This window comes from Arachis hypogaea, chromosome 12 (assembly GCF_003086295.3).
Source record: "Arachis hypogaea cultivar Tifrunner chromosome 12, arahy.Tifrunner.gnm2.J5K5, whole genome shotgun sequence".
Lineage (NCBI taxonomy): Eukaryota > Viridiplantae > Streptophyta > Magnoliopsida > Fabales > Fabaceae > Arachis > Arachis hypogaea.
The window spans coordinates 113,963,766-113,975,019 of NC_092047.1; the positions used below are offsets into that span (position 1 = coordinate 113,963,766).

The 11,254-nt window shown below is 29.3% G+C and overlaps 1 long non-coding RNA gene across 2 annotated transcripts; it reads right to left on the reverse strand.

Annotated features, from left to right (window-relative positions):
- Nucleotides 1–4,698: 4,698 nt before the first annotated feature.
- On the reverse strand, nucleotides 4,699–7,299 carry LOC112729445 (uncharacterized). Of its 2 annotated transcripts, XR_011868924.1 has the most exons (4): nucleotides 6,040–7,299; nucleotides 5,808–5,900; nucleotides 5,647–5,717; nucleotides 4,699–5,289 (listed from the first exon to the last, which is right to left on the reverse strand). It is a non-coding gene; the product is annotated as an uncharacterized lncRNA (long non-coding RNA). The 2 variants fall into 2 exon arrangements; XR_011868923.1 differs by having other exon boundaries at nucleotides 5,808–7,295.
- Nucleotides 7,300–11,254: the final 3,955 nt, after the last annotated feature.

An 11,254-nucleotide genomic window follows, 5' to 3' on the forward strand; every position in this document is an offset into this window, starting at 1 on the left:
TCTATAGGCCCGTCGTTAATAATGTTTTTAATGGTGTGAGATTGTATCTAATGGTGTAGAATCATTCAATATTTTTTTGATGGTTAAGTACTGGACAGAATTTAACAAAAGTACTGTCCCTAACACTCCTTTTGACTTAATAGAGACTTTATTTGTTTATATTTTTTAATTATTATTTATTATTATTATTATTATCATATAAAGTTATGATTCCACTATCTTCGTAGTGCTTTTTTCTTTTTCAAATTCTGTCAGAACAAACATATAAATATAATATATGTTTTTCATGTTTTTTAAAGGGAAAATGGCAGTTTGGCGCTCCACTAATTTGCACTATTGGTTTGGTGGCCACTTATTTTTGCTTCACGGCAATTTCGAACATACACACCACTTAATATAAGTGGAAACTGATATTAAGGAAAAATAAGGGATAATATTTAATAAATTTATTATTGGAGTACGAACTTCTATTATATTGAAATTTAGAGACCACGTCTAAAAATGTGAAATATAATTTAGACATATAGAAGTTTTTACTTTTGGTAATCATATAGCGGAAAAATAGTTCTTTTTTCCTAAGAAAAACAATGATCTCATCATTAATTTCTTAGTTATATTACTCTTACCCTTAATTTCAAATTACATCTTATTAAAAAATAATTAACTACTTGTTGAGTCTAGTTTGATTTTGGATTAATTATGATGACAAACATTCAATTGGGTTGAAAACCCAATAATGTTTGTGTGTTTTATTGTGGCAGGCCCATTAATTATCTCACAGCCAAACAATGTTGCTTGTTTATTCATTTAATGCTCCAAGCAAATGCACAAGCCTAATACTTCATCCTTAGTACACCGTTCAGCAAAATGAAAGGCTATGCATTTAGTAAAAGAAAAAGGGCAGCTGTTTACATCACAAGCAAAACAAGATAGCTGGAAAACAAAGAAAGCAACAACACAGCAAGGACAGGTGTGGCTATGCAAAAGCAAGAAAGGACACAAGGACACAACCACTAACCCAAGGACATCAACTGAGCAATACTAGGATCGTGGTTATGCAAAACACAAACTTGCACATAGCAGCAGCTGCAGGGAAATGGAGCAAAATGAAAAAGAAGAGCATGCCTTGGAAGAAGGCCAAGCAAAGGACAGCAGGAGTAGTGGTCGAGCTCCTCGGACAGCAGAGGTGGTGGAGCAAGATGAAGAAAGGACTACATGCTAGCAATGACAGCTCCAACGAGCAGCTGGCACAAGAAAATGGAAGAGGCAGAAATTCTAGGCAAGCTGAAGATATATAAGAAGTCTCATTCCATCATTTCAAGATCAAGGAAGAGAGCACACACATTCATAGCACCATCTCTAACACAGAACTGGAATCTCTTTCTTCTACTCAAGCTTAATTCTGATTTTTTGTTATGGCTGTCTTGCGTTATTTTCTGTTTTGAAAAAGGCAATTATGTGAGGGTCAAAAGGCAAGAGAGAAAAGGCAAGAGTGATGCAAAATAGCCACTATTTTTTCGATGTAATTTGGGTTTATGAACTAGGATTAGTTCCCCTTACCAAGTTGGGTTAGCACTTGGTGAGAATTGAATCTGTGTAGATTTTCCTTCCAAGTTGGGATAGCACTTTGGGGTTGCTAAGCTTTGGTGAAGAAAGCTTAGGGGTAGATACTAGTTGAATTAGGGAGTAATTCAATAGTATTGGTATATGTAACCTGAGAATTATAGTGAAAATTCCACCATGGTTTGTGGTGGAGACTGGATGTAGGATTCATGACACTGAGAATCCGAATCAGGATACATGCTGGCCTCTTTCTCTTCTTCTCTGCATTTTTAATGTTCTGCGTATGAGATAATTTCAAATAATCTCCTGCAACTTGAACAACAGCAAAAACAGAATTTAAAACTTTAAGTTTTTAAGCCAGCTTGATTCAACCCCTTCTCAAGTTCAACTAGAACCATCAATACGGATGTACAATCCAAGGCTTACATCACTTCAATATAATGATGAGGTGGTGAAATTCAAGAAATCAAAGTTTGTAAATTAAAACATATATTATGAAGATTAAAGTTCACGCGAGAAAGAAAAAATGAAAATTCACAGTATAAAGATGAGCGTCTTAAATATATATATAAAACAAATTAATTTGTAGCAGTTCATATCTAAACTGTCGTTATCTTGATCAGTTTTGTAGCAAAAGCTAAATCTTAGGGTCCGTTTGGATAGCTTTATAAGTGGCTTTTTTTAACTTTTAACTTATGAAAAGGTGTTAGTATTAATGTCTGGTACAATTTTCAAAATAAAATTACAACTTTTTAAAAAGCTATTTTAGTGCTTAAGCAGAAGTTAAAAAAAAAAAGACTTCTCTTATAATAAAAAACTTTTTATCAATTTTCTCTTCAAATAAGTACTTTTAGAACTAAAAAACCAAACACAAAACAACTTATTTATAAATTACTTTTAATATAAACATTTATTGTTTAAGCTATTTCTTCAAAAATAACTTAATTAAGTTGTTTACACAAACTGAGCCTTAGTCCAAAACCACCACGATTCCGCTACTTTTATGGCGGTTTCAAAAATGTTGCTAATTTTTTGTCGCTATTTGGCATATCCGTTGTAGTGACATTTTATTTTTCATATTTCTCCATTGTAACATAACATTACGGATAGATGATGTAACTACTTCCTAAATTTAGGAATAATTTTCAACAACATAGACCTAATAATGTGTGTATATATATATTCCATAGAATTTACCGTAAAAGGATTTTTATGCATGGAAGGTTATTTTTTTTAGATACTAAAATAAGATAAATTAAAATGTTTCTTTGAGACAAAAAAAAAAGGACGTTATATAAATTAGGAAAAGTTTAGGGCCAGCAATTTTATTAAATTTTGGTCAGTATGTAACCAGCAAAGAAAAGTGAGCTATTGAATAAAATCTCACACTAATCTCATACCATTAAAATTATCATTGATGTCTATTTAATGACTACAAACCACAAAAATTACTAGCCCCTAACATTCTTCAAATGTTAATGAAGAAATTAGAATTTAATCCAAAAATTAGGAATAATTAAAAATGTACTTTATCTTAAAATTTTGAAATTATATTTCAAACTCATCCTAAATGAGGAAATGCAACATGGAACTTTAATTAATGAACTTTAAAATGTTAATTATATACTATTTCATTTTTGCTTTGAAAAAGAAATTGATCCCTTCAATATAAAATTCTTATATCTCTGATGATCCCCTCCAAATAATAAATAGAAATGTATACATATAGCACATATTAACATCAATAATCATGAATATTCATTGTCAATGAGTTATAACTCAAATGACATAATCTCTTCATACTTACCTAAGACGTCGTGGGTTCGAATCTTTCTATCTTTAGTAAAAAAAAAAAAAATCATGAATCTTCATTGAGCTATATGTATAGGTTAGTACCTCTTAGTGGTGATATTAGGTACAAATATATGTCAAGATAGGTAGGTATATGAGGTATCGACACAAAACAAAACTAAACAAAATGGAACATGATTTTGGCAAGTATACTTGAAAAAGCTACATAGCTAACCACCCTAATAAGCTAGTTTATTTGGAAAAATTATTAGTGGAGAGGGCACTAGTTAGTTTTATAATTAAAATATGTTCAAATTAAATGTACATCCAGTTGTAGAACAATCCTTCTCATCACTATAATACGATCTCATTCAACATCAATAATACACACCTCTCTCTCAAATTTATCTCTTCTAAATGTAATGAGATAAAAGTATTCACTATATGTTAGTTAATCACTTGAAAGAGAATTTGAAAGATGAATTAGTATAAATATTTATGGTTTATCATATTTTTGGGTGACCTTATTGTTTATCATATGTTTGTATTATATTTGTTTTCATGAATAAATTAATTTGAAATTTACTAAATAATAATTAGTCCAAATTGAAAAACACAAGTAATTTCTTTAAAAACAAAATTGATTTAGTTTTTTTTTTTTTTGGTCGGTAAATTGATTTAGTTTGTTGGATGGATAAATTTTGTTTGGGTCAAGAGTAACCATCACGGCCTTATTGTAGTTTTATGGGCCAGACATAATAAAGAAACTTCGAAGATTGTCGCCACACCACAAAATTGATTTTGGCCCAAACAAAAAAATGGAGAGAGACAGAAAGAGCGCATGAGATGCTTGTATATAATATTGAAAAATATTATTCGACCAAAAAGATATTGAAAAATTAACCCTTTATATCTTGTTTAAAACCGACCCAAAAATGCCTTTTTTTAGAGTCATGCAACCTATACGTTTGCCTTTTTTTTTTTAGTTAAGTTTTTATATTGTGTTTAGTGTAAGTATATAATACTAAAATATGTCTTAATATTTTATTTAATTTAAAATAAATATAAAAACTAAAATAAACAAATTACTTAAATATTTTTATTAATTAAAAAAATAAAAATAAAATAAAACCTAACCTTCTTCTTTCTCTTTTTATCTTTCTCGATCTGTCTACCACCCTCCACCTGACCTCCATTCACCTCCCTTCATCAGTGCCACTGTGTAGTTTGGTATCAATTTCACCTCTGAAGATGAAGGTGCTCCACTATTTTGCCACTTTGGATTCTTCTAGTCCATTCTACTCTGTCGCTTGATTTCGCTACCATTAGGTACGTCAACACTACCAGAAACACGGTGATTAGCCACGGAAAAAATCGTGGCTAAAATCAAGAAAAACCGTGGCAATGAAGCGTTAGCAACGAATGGGTATCCGTGGCTAACAAGGGCGACGCATTTTCAGTTAGCCACGGTTTTTGGCCTGTTAGCCACGGTTTTGTGATCCGTGGAGACATTTGCATAGCCACGGTTTTCACTACTTTAGCCACACTCTAAACCGTGGCTAAATGATAACCATATAACCAACAAGTATAATTTCGCCACAATTTTTTCTGTGGCTAATATTAGCAGGCTGGGCTTTTTTGCCACAATTTTATCTGTGGCTAATGTTGGTGGGTTATTTAGCCACGATTTTTTCCGTGGCTAATCATAAAAGATAAATTAAAATATATATATATATATATATATTACAAAATTATATCATACAAAATTAAAAAAAGTAGCCATATCCATATAAGTAGTATTCTTAGTAATAAAAATGTGAAATTTAAGTAATAATGTTGAAAAGCAAATATCCTGAAGTAAATGAGTTTAAACTATTACAAAATCAAGTATCAGAATGCATCATTATTAGATCTTTAACGTCTTCATGGGAGTACCTGCAAAAACATTCAAATAAGATTGTGTTATCTCTTAATTCAAGAAAAAAATGTCCCAAGACATTATTTAAAATAATAATTTAACGTAGTTAAAAAAAAAAAGTAAGAATGCATATCCAATAAGGCTGAGTTTTCATTTTCACAACATAAAACATACATCTCATTAAACTCGTCATCAATCAATATATATATTGCTAGACTTATATCCTGTTAAACAACTTTCAATTCAATTGCTTCATGTAAGTAAGATATCATATTGCAATCAAAACCATTTAGAGACAAAGAATTTAAAAGTAAAAATAGAAATGTGTTAGCAATTATCAAAGTCAATATTTTAAAGTAGAAAGTTGAACTTGCCAGGTAACTATCGAGCATGCGAACCTCCCAGGTAAGTGTTCCTTGTTCCATGGCAACATGCATCCATTAATCTAAGTTACCATTATTCACATACTAATCCATTAGTAGCTTGAACATTGAAACAAACGCTAAAAATAATTTGCTTTGCTAAAAATAAGTACCTGTTTAACTCCCTCCAAACAGGCACACAAGATATTTATCTCTAACATGACCTATAGCCTCCACTTCAATTATGAATTCTCTCTTCTTGTTCTCTGTTAAATAATTTCAAATTTCAATCACACAACAACAACTACGCTTTAATAATTGAAAGAATCATCGTCAACAAATAGTCTCAACTACTGTCTAGTGCTATAACGAAAGAAAGAAGCAAATCAAATAAAGTATCCTTACATTTTTTAAGAAGTTTTTTTACTGCCACCTCATTTTTATTGATCAATCTGCCCTGTAAATACATAAAATGCTTCTTACCATTCTTGGAGCTTCCTTCTTCCTCATACATCGAACTAAAATTTCTCTCATGGAAATAGTTTGAACTACACTGACTAACATTATTATGATCACAAAATAACACTCATATAAAAAGAAATATTCACAAAGATTAGGCTCTTAAAAAAGTTGAGTATATAAAAAATTACATGTTTGAAGAATGGATGCTACCATAGTAATCTAAATGGTGGAACTTCTTCTTCTGAAGTGATTTAGAATATACAGAACTAAATGCATAAAATCAGATTCAAAAGTAAGAAACACAAGAAATGCTAAGGAATGTAAACAATAACTCTTGTTTGCTACTTTGCTATGGCCATGAGCATTACCAAAATAATGTTGATTTTAGGAATTTCAGCATATAAAAGAGAACTAAGGTTAATTAGGAATGTAATTAATCACATTAGTACATACTACTAAGTAGCTACTTATATTTATACATTTAAATTATACTTTGTACCAGTAGTTCATTCTCTATACCATCAAAAGGATAAATGAATAAAACATGCAAATCCAAGCCAACGCACTCATCTCCACCAACAACAGGACAAGAAGAGAAAACTTAAATCCATCGGATAGTGTTTTAGAGAAGTAAGATTCAGAGCACACTACCAGAGAGAGTGACGGTGAGCGGAAGTCTTCTTTACGATTTGGGTTTGGATTGATTTTGCTTGCTTCTTTAGCAACTCGAACTGATGGCACTCGAACTGCAAATCGTGATCCCTTGCTCTTCCACAAAATGTCCAGTGCGATCGTACTCAGAACCTAAACAGAAACGGATTGAGTGAAAGGTTAGTTGGCTTGATCTGAGTATAGGAACTAAGAAATTACGAATTTAGAGAAACCGAAGAAAATGTTATTAGCAAAGGGGTTGGCGGCATGTTATCAAACTTGGGGATTTGGGAAAAAGAAAAGTGTGAGGGAGTTACCATGAAAATTGGGTAAGTGGACTACCAAAAAGAAGTTACATTTAACATTGCCGCTAAAAATTTCATTTATCTTATTATTATAGATATTAATTTGAATTTTGTTTAGTGAAGTAACTCTCAATTTTAATTTAGAATAAAATTTAACTTTAATAAAAAATATTAAATTATAAATTTTATAACTTTAAACTATATTTCAAAAATTTTACATACTAATTAAAATTTAGAATTTTAACTTGTTGGATTTAAAAAAATGGTATCAATAAAAATTAAAATAAATAAACTTAAAATCTAAGAATTTGATACCCTTGGATTGAAAAAGAATACAAATTTTGTACATAGTTAGAAAATGAAAATTAATTTTATTTTATTTTTCTATTAAACTAATCAAATGATAATAAATAGATAGAATAATAAAATGTATGTATAAAACTAATATTCTGAATTTTAAGAGTTAGGACTTTGTTCATTAATATTGTCGTAAATTAATAGTGAGTAATTAAATTAGTCATTATTCCAATCAATCATAGTTAGTATTTTTTATTTTCTAGAATTAATTAGAGTTATTTTGTTAAAGATAAATATGTACTTTTTTTGTACTCCTTTGGTACTCTTTTTATAATTTTAACATTTATTTTTAATTAAATCATTTTATTCCATCACTAAAGTCTTTAAATTAATGCATACTGTGGAATTGGGCACTGAAACTGCATTTGGTCAGAAAGAATACGAATAAAAAATTTGACAACTAAAAAATATAAATAGTAAAATTGTATGCATATGAATTAATCTGTTTAATTACATTACAATCTGATTTTTATAAAGTAATGAACAACATAACCACACTAAAAAATTAGTATTAAATTAAAAAGGGTAAATTAACAAAATCAGCGAATTAGTAGTAAGTAAGAAAAAAACAAAATTCGGAGATATGGCAGAGTATAAGAATCATAGTAAATGAAAAAATTACACATGATTAACCACATCTAAAATCAAACTATTAGCAAACTTTATTACTTTGTCAGTGGCAGCACTCGAAAGAAAGAAGGAAAAAAAAATTAACAATTGAGGAATTGGAAAAGCCTGCACCCTGATAAATTGAATTTATCTTAGATTAGAGTTTAAAATTGGAAAAAAATATAAACTGCATAAAAATATTTTGAGAGGGATGGAGAAAACACAAAATTAAGCGCAAAATTTTGAAGTGAAAATCGTATGAATTTGTCACGGTGATCATTAGATCTGTGGTAATTGAGAGAATTCATCTCAAGTTGGCCACGAACAAATAAAACCGTCGAAAAATTCCAAAAATTTAGCCACGGAAGTACAATACGTTGCAAGTGATTAACACGATCATATAAATTTACCACTGTTTTTGATTCGTGGGTATCTTTCCGTTGGTAACGCCCGTATTTCTGGTAGTGCAACTTCTCCCTTCAGCTTGTTAATCTCTATTTTATTTTTATTTTAGTTTATCCACCATCGATTTCATTCTCATTTACATAGCAATGCTGATGACGAGCTAGAGCAGGTCCTGGCGGTGGCAACTATGTCACGAGCTTGAGCAAGGAGCACCGTTGGGTGCAAGAGAGTTCCATATGATTACAAGAGATAAATTTGGAATTTAAAAAGTTAAATAAATATATTTTAAAAAAGTATATTATTAAAATTTTAATTTCTATTCTTAAAAATTTTAGTTTATTGTATCTTTATTTTTTGAAAATATTAAAAAAATTGAAATTTTATGTCCTGAACTAAAATTTTATTTTTAATCTCTGGTTATTAAACAATAATAAATCTTAGTCTTCCAACTTTAGTTCCAATCTCTACAGTAATAAACGCGTCGTAAAGGACATAATCTAGATTATATCTATATAGAATTTTGTGTATATTCCACATAGAGCTATTCAGATACTTTCCAAATTTTTCTTCTAAACGCTATAAATAAAAGACTTAATACATACTTTTATATATATATATATATATATATATATATATATATATATAAGAAATGCGTTGAATACCGACGAATTTAGCGACTAATATTATTGACAGATTTAGCGGTAGATTTTTCGACGGTTACGAGTGAAAATTCGTCCCTCGAATAAATTATCATCGGATTTAAAATTTTGCCACTAAATCCGGTGGTAAATAGAGGCGCAAAAATTAATTTTATTAGCGCCGAATTTACCGTCGGGTTGAAACATTTCGACAATAATAGAATTTAGTGAAACACATCGTTTAGGCAATGATAAATAATTCTTTACGGTTAGAATTTTCTACCGGTAAATTTCATGGTAAATTTGGGATAAAATTCAAACGCAAAATCCCTCTCTCTCTCTCCCCCTTTTGGCCATTGAAGAACATTGCGCCGCCACCACCTGGAGCTGTCGTCGCCGATAAGCAAAATTGTCGTTGCAAATCAGCACATCGTCGTCACTGTTACTGGAGTAGAAAGCATTTGCCGTGCTGCCGATATTGGTATCCCATGCCGTCGATCGGAGGTCATCGCCTTGTGGCTATCACCACAGCTAAGGTCCACCGTGCCAAGGTAAGGTTGTTGCCAATTTTTCTTTTTAGTTGTTTGTTGTGTTATTAACCTCTAGCTCCACCACTATAGGTTTCATTGATCCTTCTTGTCACCACTACGCTTTTACCATTCTGCAGCTACCATCAAAGATAATTTTTCTATAATTTTTATATTTTATCAGATTTATTTTGTTAGGTATTTTATTAAATTATTAATTAATTTTTTTAATGAAGTGTGTCATCAAGGTTTGTTATATTAATTTTAGTCTAATTAAAAATTAAATAATGTTAAGTTAGATAGGGTGTAATTTAGGGTTTATTTTGAGTTAATGGTGTTTTGGATGATTGGTAATTTTCTGAGTTTATTGTTGTCTGAGTTAATTATTTTCTTCTGAGTTAATTAGTGTTGATTGTTGTTAATTTTCTAAGTTAATTTTAGCTTGTTAATTTTTTAAGTTAATTATTGATTTATTGTTGATTATTATTATTAATTTTCTGAATTTATTGTTGTCTGATGAGTTAATTATTTTTTTGAATTAATTTTGCTAAGTTAATTGTTGTTAATCTTACTAAGTTTGTTGCAATTTACTTATTTGAATATATGAACTTTGATTTGTTTGTTTAATTATAATTTATGTGTTGATTATATTTATAGTTTGCAATTGAAGGTGTACAGTCTATTATTCCAGAAAATGCATTTGTAGATAGTAGATTTATGATGCAAAACCTCCAACTAAAGTTGTAAATTGTTGAAAGTATAAGTTTAAATAGCTATACCATTTGAGAGACATACATATATATGCATGTCAGTGAATTACTTGAAATCTTAAATAGATATACCATTTGTATATAATTAATTTTTCTTTTCAATATTTTATTGTCTAGAGAGTTTTGACTATGTAATTTACTTAGCCACCATGAGGTATCTTGTTTTTCATATCAAACTTTATGTAAGTTCATCTTTTCTGGATTTAGAGTATATGTTTATAGTGCTATTTTTTTTCATACACGAGTAATTATTATTTTTCTTCTTTATTCTTAAACTTTGATGTGTAAACTTATTTGTGAACTTTTAACAAAAAATTATAGACAAATTATTATAAAAAAATTATAAATTTAGAACTTTGTTAGTTTAAAAATTATTAAATTTAAACCTTTAAAATTATATATTAAATTTTTAAATAAGTTTTTTTTTTTTAAATAAACTTTCAGATTACCGTTATAAATTTAACGGTAACAAACTTTAAAATTTTACTAATTAAAAGTTAATATCAGCTGTTAAATTTATCAGTAATTAACGACAGACAAAAAAAAATCTGCTAATAAATAATTACCAGCGAAATTAAACTGTCAAATTTATTTCAATAATAATTCTGATAATAAACATATTACCGATAGATTTTTAAAAATTTATCGACAAATCCAATGATATCCGATAAATTTCTTGCCGTGATTAAACCCTAATGGCTTAATTTATATATCTTTTAGATTATTACTGACATAAATATCCAAAGAGGTATACTTAAACCCTGTGGAATGCTAAATTGGAACTAGGAAAATTGGAGTCTTGTAGCCTGACCCTACATATTCATGTTCTAAAATATTTCTAATCTCATCTCTAGAACACACCTAAATAGGTAATTTATTTCATTTTGTTTTTGTTA